The sequence below is a fragment of the Megascapheus bottae genome, unplaced genomic scaffold, assembly GCF_031878675.1.
Source record: "Megascapheus bottae isolate mThoBot1 unplaced genomic scaffold, mThoBot2.hap1 HAP1_SCAFFOLD_43, whole genome shotgun sequence".
Lineage (NCBI taxonomy): Eukaryota > Metazoa > Chordata > Mammalia > Rodentia > Geomyidae > Megascapheus > Megascapheus bottae.
Genome location: NW_028327392.1, coordinates 1,468,555 through 1,479,750, shown reverse-complemented (window position 1 = coordinate 1,479,750; position 11,196 = coordinate 1,468,555). Strand labels below are relative to the sequence as shown.

Sequence of the window (11,196 nt, the reverse complement as noted above, 5' to 3'; positions counted from 1 at the left end):
TTTGAAATTTGATAGAGAAAGGGAGAAAACCAAACAGGGCGGGGGGAGGGTAGTGAGTACCTAGACATGTGAAAGGGCATCAATGTATGTAAATTAATGCACCTTCTATCTGGCAAATATCTTGTAACCCTTTTATTAATTACAATAAAAATATAAAAAATACATACTTTGGGTGTCAGGATAAGTAAGTAAATGAATGAATGTATAATAAATAAATTAATTTAAAAAAAAAAGAAAGAAACAGGCTCAGTGACAGTGGCTTATGCCTACACTCTAGCTACTATGGAGTCTGAGATCTCAAGGAGATTCAAAGGCAGCCTGAGGAGGAAATTCTGTGAGAGTTACATGTCCAAGTATCCACCAAGTGCCATAGGAACGTGTGTCTCATGCAGTATAGTACTAACCTGAGACAGGAAAGCTGAGGGGACTCTAACCAAAAGAGCTTACCCCTGGCAATGTTTGTGTTCCCTTAGGATGACTTTCACCTGGCCTTCCCTTTTGAGACCAAGCATACTCCTTATGCTTCCTCCTGAGTAGTGTGTCATCACATGTTTACACGAGTGTGGATTAGCCAGAGAGTCAACGAATATGAGTACACATTTCTGATTTTTGTTTGTCATTCATTTAGTACGCATGCACATGACTATTGACAAAGCATACTTAATAGCTCTATGCTAAAAAAAAAGGCACATGGAATAGGCAAACATAGGGTCAGGTGAATTACTTAAAACATTATTAACCACACATACACACAAGTACACACACATACACACACACACACACACACACACACACACACACACACACACACACACACGGAGAGGAGAGCCGTTAATGACCAGGAAATTTCCATATGTTCAGCTACCCAGACTCTCACTGCCCTGAACCTCCCCATGTCACCTGTTGGGTCCAGTAACAACATCTCCAGAAGTGTCCACGGGCAGGCCTGGCCTTGTTTGGGCACACGTGGGCCAAGCACCCTCTGCGCTCTTCTATGGGACCTGAGCGTCTCCCATTTGAGAAAAATCGGGCAAACATCTCCTGAAAGGCTGCTAACCACACAAGTGAGCAGTTGGGGGCTTGTGTTGACTGTGGGTGCCGGGATACCAAGGTTCCAAGTTCCACTGTGAAGGAAGTGAGGTCATCTGTGGAGGTCCCTTCAGTTGAGCCCTTCCTTCTGACACACCCTCCCCAGATGACCCCTTTTCTCACCACTTGCTAGTACTGAGCATGACCTCATCCATTCAGTGTTTCAGCAACTGTTCAATACTACTCTCCCCAGGTAGACCTGGGTGCAGCAGCCACACCACCTTAGAAGAGATACAGATGGGCTCTGTGCCTCCTGGTGCCCAGTCCTGTCTCCCTGTAACCACAATTTCCAATGTCCTAAGCTGGTGACTTCAAAGAGATAGAACAGGGCAATGGAAATTTGAGGAACCATAAAGATTGTATGGGATGCCCAGTGGACAGGCCTCAGGGCTAAACTCCACCATGTCCCGAGTTGCAAACAGAAAAGCACTGAGGCTCAGCCCAATATGTTCTGACCACTGACACAGAGTCTCTCAGTCTACAGCCACAAGCCGGTTCTCACAGGGCCCTGAGATTGAGGCCTGGCTGAAGCATGTCTGTCTGATGGAGTTAGGAAAATTTGATTTCGTCCAAGTGTGTGGCTTTCAGCAGTGGGTTAGGGGACACTGTATTTCAGCTTGGAAAGGTGATGTCATTTCCAGGCCCTGTGATATTCCTTGACACCTGTCCCTTCATGTCCCCTCATCCACACTGACCTCTGGACTGGGATGCTCCTATTTATGCCTCCAATGGAGCTTGGAAGACAGATATAAAATCGTTAATGTTTGTGTTCTTTCCTGGTGCCAGTTGTGAGGCTTACATTCTGGTTTTGGGCAATGTCCTTGAGCTTCTTGGCTCCAGGCTGGTACTCTATCACTTCAGCCAGGCTTCTACTTTTGACCTTTGAGTGTTAGGAACTTTTCTTCTGGAGATGGCTTGGAACCTCAGTCTCCACATCTCAGCCCCTGAGAAGCTATTAGTACGGTGGTTCCTCATTGGCGCCTGGTTTCTATAATGAATTTTCACTGTTGTGTATCCCATCTCCTTTTCCTTTCAATTGCTGGACCCACTGTTGTTGTCGTGACCTCCTGACAGGCCAATATCTGAAGGTCCTTTCCCGGACTCTATGTCATAGACCTTCGCGTGGCCTGCCGAGGAAAATACAAGCAGTGATGATGCCATTCCACTCCCTAGGATTCCCCTCTCTGCTGCTTGTCGTGAGCCTGAGTCAGGTCTCGAATACTTTTCCTTTATACGTCCATGACGGACCTGATATAGCCCATCAACACATGGCATTAAGTTTTTCCAATGCTTTTTTGGATGTTTGAACTCAGGTCTATGTTCTTCCACTGGTCCTCAGTACTGGGGTAATTGAGGAGAGAGGGAAGAAATTAGGTCACTGTGAGTGTGCCCTTAAATGGGATATTGGGATGAGGGGGTCTTGTGTCTCTGTTTCCTTCTTTCTCTGTCTCTCCATCTCTGTCTCTGTCTCTCTCTGCCTCTCTCTCTGCCTCTCTCTCTGTCTCTCTCTCTGTCTCTCTCTCTATGTCTCTCTCTCTATGCCTCTCTCTCTGTCTCTCTCTGTCTCTTTGTCTGTCTCTCTCTGTCTCTGTTTCTCTCTCTCTCTCCGTATCTCTTCCAGACCCTGTGAGGTACTTAGGCCTCCCCTTTTACTTGTATTCTATTGTCTGGGAGATGGTTGGGGGATTGCAGTTACGTTCATCACACATTGGGTACATAACTTCTCGAACACTGATTCCTCTTCCTATGTTGTTTTCTCATTTTTCTTCCCGCAACCCCTACTCAATCATCTGTGTTTCCCCATTCCTTCTCTATTTCAATTAAACAAGTAAAGTACATACAATATACCATAGGCCTCCTCTTCAACTACATGGTGCTATCTTGATGTACTGTGCACAAAGCAATATAGCCAACAAATACATTGACCTGAACCATGAGGCAGTATAAACCGTTTTCCTTTTCAGTGGTGATCTCATTCATTTTGGGACAGGTATATGACTCTCCAGGTGAAGTGAGTTTTCCATTGAGATCCATACAGGAGACCTTCAGGATACCAATCAGACAAGATTAGAAAAAAGAAAGACCAGATACTCTATATTTCAAGCACTGAACATACACAACAAGGAATATGAAAATTACAAGAGACAAACTGAAAGAAACATGGGAACATCATTTCAGATTAATAAAGAAAATGATCTCTTAAGAAGTGTTAACAATTTTCACACATGTAACTCTCATGTTGGTGCATCTAAACTAATGAAGCAAACAGAACTCCATTTGCTAGTGCAGATTGAGTCCAACCTAGTGTAAGTTGGGTGTGGTGATGCCTCAGTCTCCAACAGGCACGATACCCAGACCACTCCTGGCCTCAAAACATGAACCAAGAAACATCAGAATTGAATGGCACTATGAACCAAATGGACTTAATCTACAGATACAGGCTATTTTTTAATTTTTTTGTTTTATTTTTTTTTGGCTTCGGAATTATCCTTTTTTTATTTTTTCACTTTTTTTATTTTTTATTGTAATTAGTAAAAGGGTTACATGATATTTGCCAGGTAGAAGGTGCATTAAATCACATACATTGATACCCTTTCACATGTCTTGGTACATTTTCTTTTATTTTTTATTGTGATTAATAGAGGGTTACATTATATTCATCAGATAGAAGGTACATAACTTCACAAACATGGATACCCTTTCTTAGCCCAGAAGGATAAGGGTTCAATGGATGAGTGCATAGGTTGAGGGTAGGCCAAGAAGTTTTTATGGAAATAGAGACTTAAGTATAGGGAGACAAGGAGCCTAAGAGAGAGCTAAAGGAGGGAGCAGGACACGGAACCAGCCCTGATGCACAGAGCACCAGTGCACACACAAGAGGCAGGTGGTCATTGTTGTTCATTGGCAACATTCCAGCACTACAGCAAGTAGCTGAGAGAACCCAGGCCTATGGAAGAAAGGCTTGCAGGGCCTCATTGTTGTGGGACTTCTACCCCAGGGTCAGTTGGGCCTTGTTTCCTGATCCACCCTCAGCTCTGGAAGGTCCTTTCAGGATTAGCTGTCATGGAAAAGTCTGAGTCCACATGAAGCTGAATGGACACAGAGAAGAACCCAGAGGGGCCTCATTCTTCCTCCACTGCTCAGAGACATTGTACACCGGTAGATGACCAACTTTTGGACATTGTTCTGCAGGGGGAAGGGAATCCCCGTCCTTAGATAGAGAATTGATTGGCCTGGACCCTGGAGGGCCCACCCCGGAAGTCCACTCTGCTCCTCCGGATCTCCCCGCCCCTTCCGCTGAGGACCCAGAAATAACGACTCCGCAGGTCCAGTGTCTCAATGGCTGACAGCGTGGGTCCTCACCGCCCTGGACTCCCCTTCCTCCCTCTGGAGCCATCCACGTGGGTCCTCCTCTGCTAGGATGTGTACTAGACTGGAGAGGAGGTGAGCCCTGTCCCGTCCTCCCCAACCCTCCTGCCTGTCCTGTCCATCCTCCTCCGCCGACCTAGTCTCCTAACCTCCTCCCACTGGGTTTCCCCTCTGAACAGTCCCACGACCTCTTTGTGGCACCAGGACGGGCCCTGAACCTCCACTTTGCACGTGGATGTGTGGAACATTAACTGAAACCACACCCTTGATAACTATGTCCATGGTTGAATAGGATGTAAAGCTCAGAAACATGTTGGCCTCCTACATCTAAGACATTGTGCTCATTTCCCACGTGTATTTATTTTTCTTTAAGAGATGAATACTTCCTTGAAACAAAATTTCTAAGGACAGTTTCACTTTCTTCAAGTGTGTGTTTATTTTATTTACATTTCTCTTTCAGAGCATAAAGAAATTCTACTCTTGTACCCATTTGGAGAGGATGGTGGGGGATGAAATTAAGAAACTATTGGTAAGTATCTACAACAATGACTAGAGTTTACTTAACTGCAGTGTTCATTATTGCATGACTTTACAACCAAAGCTGCTTACATCTTCTGGACTAGTGGGACAGACTGGCTCACGCCTAAAATCCCAGATAGTCAGGAGGCTAAGATATGAGAATCTTGGATCAAAGCTAGCCCAGGCACTAAATACCATGAGACTCTTATCTCCACTTAATCACTAGAAAAAAAAATGGGCAGTGGGGCTGTGGCTCAGTGACAGGGCAGTAGTCTTGAGCTGAAGAGCTCAGAGACATTGCCCAGGCCCAGTGATAAGGTAGTAACCTTGAGCTGAAGAGCCCAGGGACAGCACCCAGGTCCAGAATTCAAGCCAAAAGACCAACAAAAAAGAAAAAGAAAAGAAAGAAAACCAAAACTGCTCCCTTTTTCCGTGTCTCATCTCTAGAAGATACCTTTCTTTGCTACCCTCATCTCATACCTTGCTCTCTAGTTCAAGATTTTTCAGCTGTTACTAAAAAGCTTGAACTAATGATACTTCCAACTAATGTGGACAATAGACTTTTTAGTTCATCCATCATCCACTTCCAAAACCAAAGGAAAATCAATTCTTCTCTGATGACATTGGACAATTTTATGTCCTCACTGGATATCAGTGCCTGCTTTCATATCAGGGTTTCTGTTTGTGTGTCTGTGCGTGTGGGTTCATTCTCAAAGACAACAGAGAGAAAAATTTGCCACACACACCAACTCTTTGGCATAGAGTGTATCTTGTGGACAGAGATGAATTCACAGATTTTCCCTTTGTCAACTGAATTTTTGTCCAGTTTGTGGTTGAAGTTTCTCTTCCTGCTCATTCTGATCTATATGACAGGAATGTCACTTGCAACCTATGTGAATCAATTCAAAAGCACACATGCTGAATTGTGGCTGACTTTTGCTTCCTTCTTCCTATTTGGACACTGCTCTTCCTGTGGGGTGATATAAGAAGTTTGCTTTTTTTCTAAAGAGAAACATTTGGGATGGCAAAATCATGGAAGACACAATTCACGAGACATTAGAAAAGGTTCATGTCTTTCACCACTTCTCCCATGATCATGACTTTGAGCCAAGACAGTGAAAGTCCCTGTCTAAAGACCCATCCTCTGGGGTAAATGTGCAATATAGTTGTGATCAAATGTAATGCTGTAAATACCAGAGAATTTCATCTGTATCACAACGAATCAATATTACCTAAAATAGTATAGTTGAGAAATGAGAGAGTATCCTTTATTTTATGGAAAGAGGAATGAAGTGCCAGGCCCACACACATCTCAAAACTTAAACACCAGTATTTCTGTATATTTCTTCAAGTCCATCTCAAGTTGTTTGTTGAGAAAACCTGGTGTTGCCCCCAAGGGCATCTGACAGGAAAGAGGGTTTGGGGTTACTCCTTGTGAACATTAGGTTCAGCCATTCCTTTGGCCTAAGGCACAGAGTGGAGCCATGCTTTATCCCACTCAAGCCACTCTCTTGCCCAACTTACTACATTCTCCTTGCACCGATCTTGTGCTGTCAGTGCATTAGAGGAGGCTGCACACTTCTCATTCTGAAGATGATACACAGACATTCAGTCTTGTGAATTGGAGATAAAAGTCTCATAGACTTTCTGATGTGGGCTGGCTTTAAATCATCACCCTCATGTCACAGCGTCCTGAGTAGCTAAGATCTTGCAGGTGAGCCACCAGCACCCAGCTGCTTGTTAACATGAGGAGAAAAGGGATTATTCTTGAATCATTACTACATGTATGTGTGGTAGTCTAGGCAAGGGCTGATCCTGGTCACTAATGCCAACCACATGGGACATATTACAGGTTGTGTAAAACATCACAGAACACACAACTTCAGTTGTGGAAACATGGTCACAGGCTGGGCTGAGGTGGAGGGAAGCAGATGTCTACATGTTTCCATGAACTCAGGCACGGAGTGACTTGAGATGTTTACTGTGATTCAGTGTTCCCACCTTAAATCATGCTCTGTCGATCACAACAGACACAGTTTTAATCAGTTACCCATTTTGAACCACAGTGAAGTAAGAACCAAAGGACTAAATCTGAGTCTGACTTTTTTTCTCTAGGTTGAGTGCACTCTCCTGTCTGAAATGTATTTTTATTAGTAATTATTATTTTGCATGTTTTTCTTGACAAGTGGTTTTAAAATTGTGTGTGTGTGTGTGTGTGTGTTTGTGTGTGTGTGTTCATGTGCCAAAACTGTGGCTGGCTTGAGGGTTTGGGCATTGTCCCTGAGCTTTTTTGTTGTTGTTGGTTATGGGGCTTGAACTCTGGCCTTGGGCGATGCCCCTGAGCTCTTCAGCTCAAGGCTACCACCTTACTCCTTGAGCCACAGTGCCACTTCTGGTTTTCTGGTGGTTAATCGGAGATAAGTGTCTCACAGACTTTTTAGTGCCTGGACTGGCTTTGAACCATGATCCTTACATCTCAACCTCCTGAGTAGTTAGGATTATAGGTGTGAGCCACCACCCCAGCTCCCTAAGCTTTTTTGCTCTAGGCTAGTGCTCTACTACTTAGCCACAGTGTCACTTCTGACTTTTTTTTGGTGGTTAATTGAAGATAAGAGTCTCAGGGACTTTCTTAACTGGGCTGGCTTAGAAACTTGATCCTCAGATCTTTTCTACTTTTGCAGTGAATAGTGATAGATTGCTCTGTGACATGACCTGGATGAAGTTTCTGTGCGTCTGATGTGGAGGACAGAAGGAAGGGCACACACTTGTGCTCTGTGTACCTCTGAGAGATAAATGTGAGGAAACAAAGTTGGCAAGTGGTGTGTGAAGAGTCAAAACTATTACTTCAAGAAAGCAGAAATACCGATAGTTTTGCTCTTTCAAATCAGAAACAAAATACATTCCTATCTGACCTGAATCTCAGTCAGGGGCCATGGCTTCTGCCTATAATCCCCACAACTCTAGAAGCTGAGGTGTGAAGATGACCACTTCAAACAAGCTTGGGAAGAAAACTCCACGAAATTCTTAGCTAGAATTAACCCACTAAACACTGAAAGTGAAAAAGAAAAGCCAACAAAATAGTTGATAAATCATGAAAATAATAGTGTCTTACCACACTCACATGGCACATTTGTGATCACTGAATATTAAGGGGATTTTCATTTTGAGTAAAGGATACTTGAACCTGTGGGTGATATGAATGGTGAAACTCATTTATTAGATAAGTGGGGGAAGGCAAATACAGGTGTTTATGCTTACCTTCCTGTGGTTGCATTGTCCGAGAAGCTGCTTTCCACCAGGATCAATGGACACAGGCCATTCGAAATGCAATGCAAAGAATGATCCCAGGAATGGCTTTGCTTCCTATAAACACGTTGCATAATGGGCTAGCAGCATCTACGTTGAAACGAGCACCTGTGTTTGCTATTCCATAATTTCACTTTTCTTCCAGGACACTAGTTTGTAGACAACCTTAGCTTATCTATGATGGCTTCTAATTAAGCCATAGAGACCTGTAGGTAATGTGCCTGGTTTTAGGCTAAAGTATGAAAGTTGACACAGAACTCGAAAACCTTATTTGTGCTCTATTTGAAAACTGAATTTTAGGGGTTTGCCTTCATATAGAAATCACGGAAAAGAGATAAGGAAGTGATGTCTGTGAGTCTGTGATGCCTGTAGTGTTTCTTTATTGGAGCTTTGACAGACACCTGCCAGATAGCGCCATGCCCCAGTGAGCATGGAAAAGAGCCAGTAGCTGATGGACCATTGTGTATGCACAGACCAGTTAAGCTAGCAATTAAAGTCCTGGATGACATCTTGTCCTTGTAATTGGAACACACATGTTAAGACATTCCAGAAGTGGGGTACTGGTAGCCTGGGAATCCTAGCTTCTCAGGTGGTTGAGATCTGAGGATTGCAGTTCAAAGTCAGCCCAGGCAGAAAAGTCTGTCAGACTCTTATTTCCAATGAACTTCCAGAAATCCAGAAGTGGCACTGGGGCTCCATGTAGTAGACTTGAGCAAAAGAGCTCAGGAACAGTGCCCAGGCCTCAAGTTCAAGTCCTAAGACCTACAAAAAAATTAAAAACTTCTAGATGTATGTTTTCCTGGGTTCATATTTCTTTTAATGAATTCTTGTGCTGATTCATATTGCCTTGGTTAGTGGTCATGGTCTATAACCTGTTTATTTGGCTTTGTGTTAGATTGGCATGAGCATAAGTGAGACACCACACCAGGTGCACACAGCAGGAAATGAAGTGGTGAATTGAAACATGTTCAATCAGTGGGCTAGAAAGTTGGAAATTAATACAAATCACAGAGGATGTTACTTACGAGTTTTTTGTTATCTTTAGTTATAATTGAATGATGATGAGTAATACCAATTTCATACAGACCAGTGAAGGAATGATTTCCTAACTCCTCATCATTGGGAATGCATTCTATGTAACTTATCTTTAGGTGATAGGTGGGTGATGTAAAAGGGCTGCCCTGAGTATTGAGAATGACATAGATGCATGCACTCTCTATGATTTGGAAGGCAGGTGGCTTGAAGGTTTGCAAGTGTTGTGGTTAAAAATGTCCTGTGCTCTTCCCCTTCCACCGTCGTGTTTCTTGGGAGCATCGAGGGATACCCCTGGGTAGCTGGGAGGGCACTGACAGATACTATTTGTATTTCTAAAAGAGACTCAGAGTTCTCGCTTATTCTGATTATAGGCTTCACCTTGTTCTTCTTAGCCCTACAAAAAAAAAAAGGAAATCAAATTAGTTTAAAGATAATGAAGCAGACTTTAAGTGACACATTTTGTACTTGCTTTTCCTAGAGATGATAGGTATATTTATACTTTTTTTTCTCATTGAATGAAAAATTTTGCTCTTGAGATAAAGAATTGATGTGTACAATCTGAATTTGACTTTAAATTGTGATAACTATAACTGAAATTTCAAAAATGAAACATTTCTCTACTTTGTTCAATTGTGTGGTCTTTATAAATAAGTAGTGGCATGAAGAAGTACACTTTTCCTCCTTTATCATCTTGCTTTGATAAAACTTTGGGATAACATGCTTTTATATAATCATCTATGTTTACATTTTACATTAGAGGTGAGTTTTTTATTTTTTTATTTTTTTTCATTTTCCAATTTTTTTTGTACATCCAAGGATAACATACAAAAATTAAAATAAAACTGGATGGCATTTCACATCCGTTTGCACAGAATCATTTTTGCAAGATTAAATAATGTAAACATTAGGAAGAGCCAAATCAGCGAAGAAATGCAAACACCTCCAGACCTGGTGTTGCGACTTCAGAGAGTAGTTCAAAAATCCAGATCTAGAGTTGAGCAATATTCACCATATATAAAAAAGAAATAGATATCAATTTTGACAAGTAGCTGCAACTGAGACTTTTTAAATTTTCTTTATGTGTGTATACAGTGACTTTTAAAATTTTTTATTTTTTTTATTTTTTTTAAATTTTTGCAGAGGAGTCTAGAAGCTTCTCCTCTTCCTCCTCCTCCTGCCTCATCTGTCTCCCAGCCTGCCAGGAGATACAGGTTGTTGATTTCATGGTGGGAACCAAGCTAATAATAAATTTCAAAGTGCTTTCTCCTTTTCATTCCTTTTTTTTTCTTTCTCTCAATAACCATTATTGCCTGCCGCTGTTAATTCTCTCCCTTAGCCCAATGTTTCTGGAGGAGTTAGACTCCAGGAGGTGCCTTGTGGGTCATATTTTTCAGCAGGTCATCAATCCTATCATCTTCAATAACAACCCGCTTGCTCAGGCCGATCTGGCCCAGTTTGGGCGGCTGCTTGTTCTGCCCGGTGCTGAAGAAATTGTTGGTGTCCTGCAGGCGGCATGAGAAGATGTGGCCCACATCCCCACCATCACCATAGGGGCTCAGCTTCTCCTTGCCACAAGGCAGCACCTCCAACATGGTCTTGTCCAGGGGCTCAGCAGCGGCACCTCCTCCGCCCTCATCCCCGCCCACAGCTGACAGGGTCAGCTGCGCTGGGGCTGGGGCTGCAGGCTGGGGACAGTCCGGGCGCGGGCTGCGGTGCCTGGGAGGCCAGCTAGAGGCCTGGGGGCACCGCTAGAGCAGGGGCACGCCCGCTAGCGCTGGCTGGGCCAAGAGCTGCAGGGGAGGCGGGCGTCCCCGCGAGCCAGGGGTGGGGGTGGGGGTGGGGGGTGATGGGCGCACCCCCAGGAGGGGCGGGCGGGCC

General features: G+C 43.5%; 1 pseudogene; it reads right to left on the bottom strand.

Annotated features, from left to right (window-relative positions):
- Nucleotides 1–10,577: 10,577 nt before the first annotated feature.
- On the bottom strand, nt 10,578–10,910 carry LOC150039976 (calcium/calmodulin-dependent protein kinase II inhibitor 1 pseudogene; annotated as a pseudogene).
- Between the last annotated feature and the right edge of the window lie 286 nt (nt 10,911–11,196).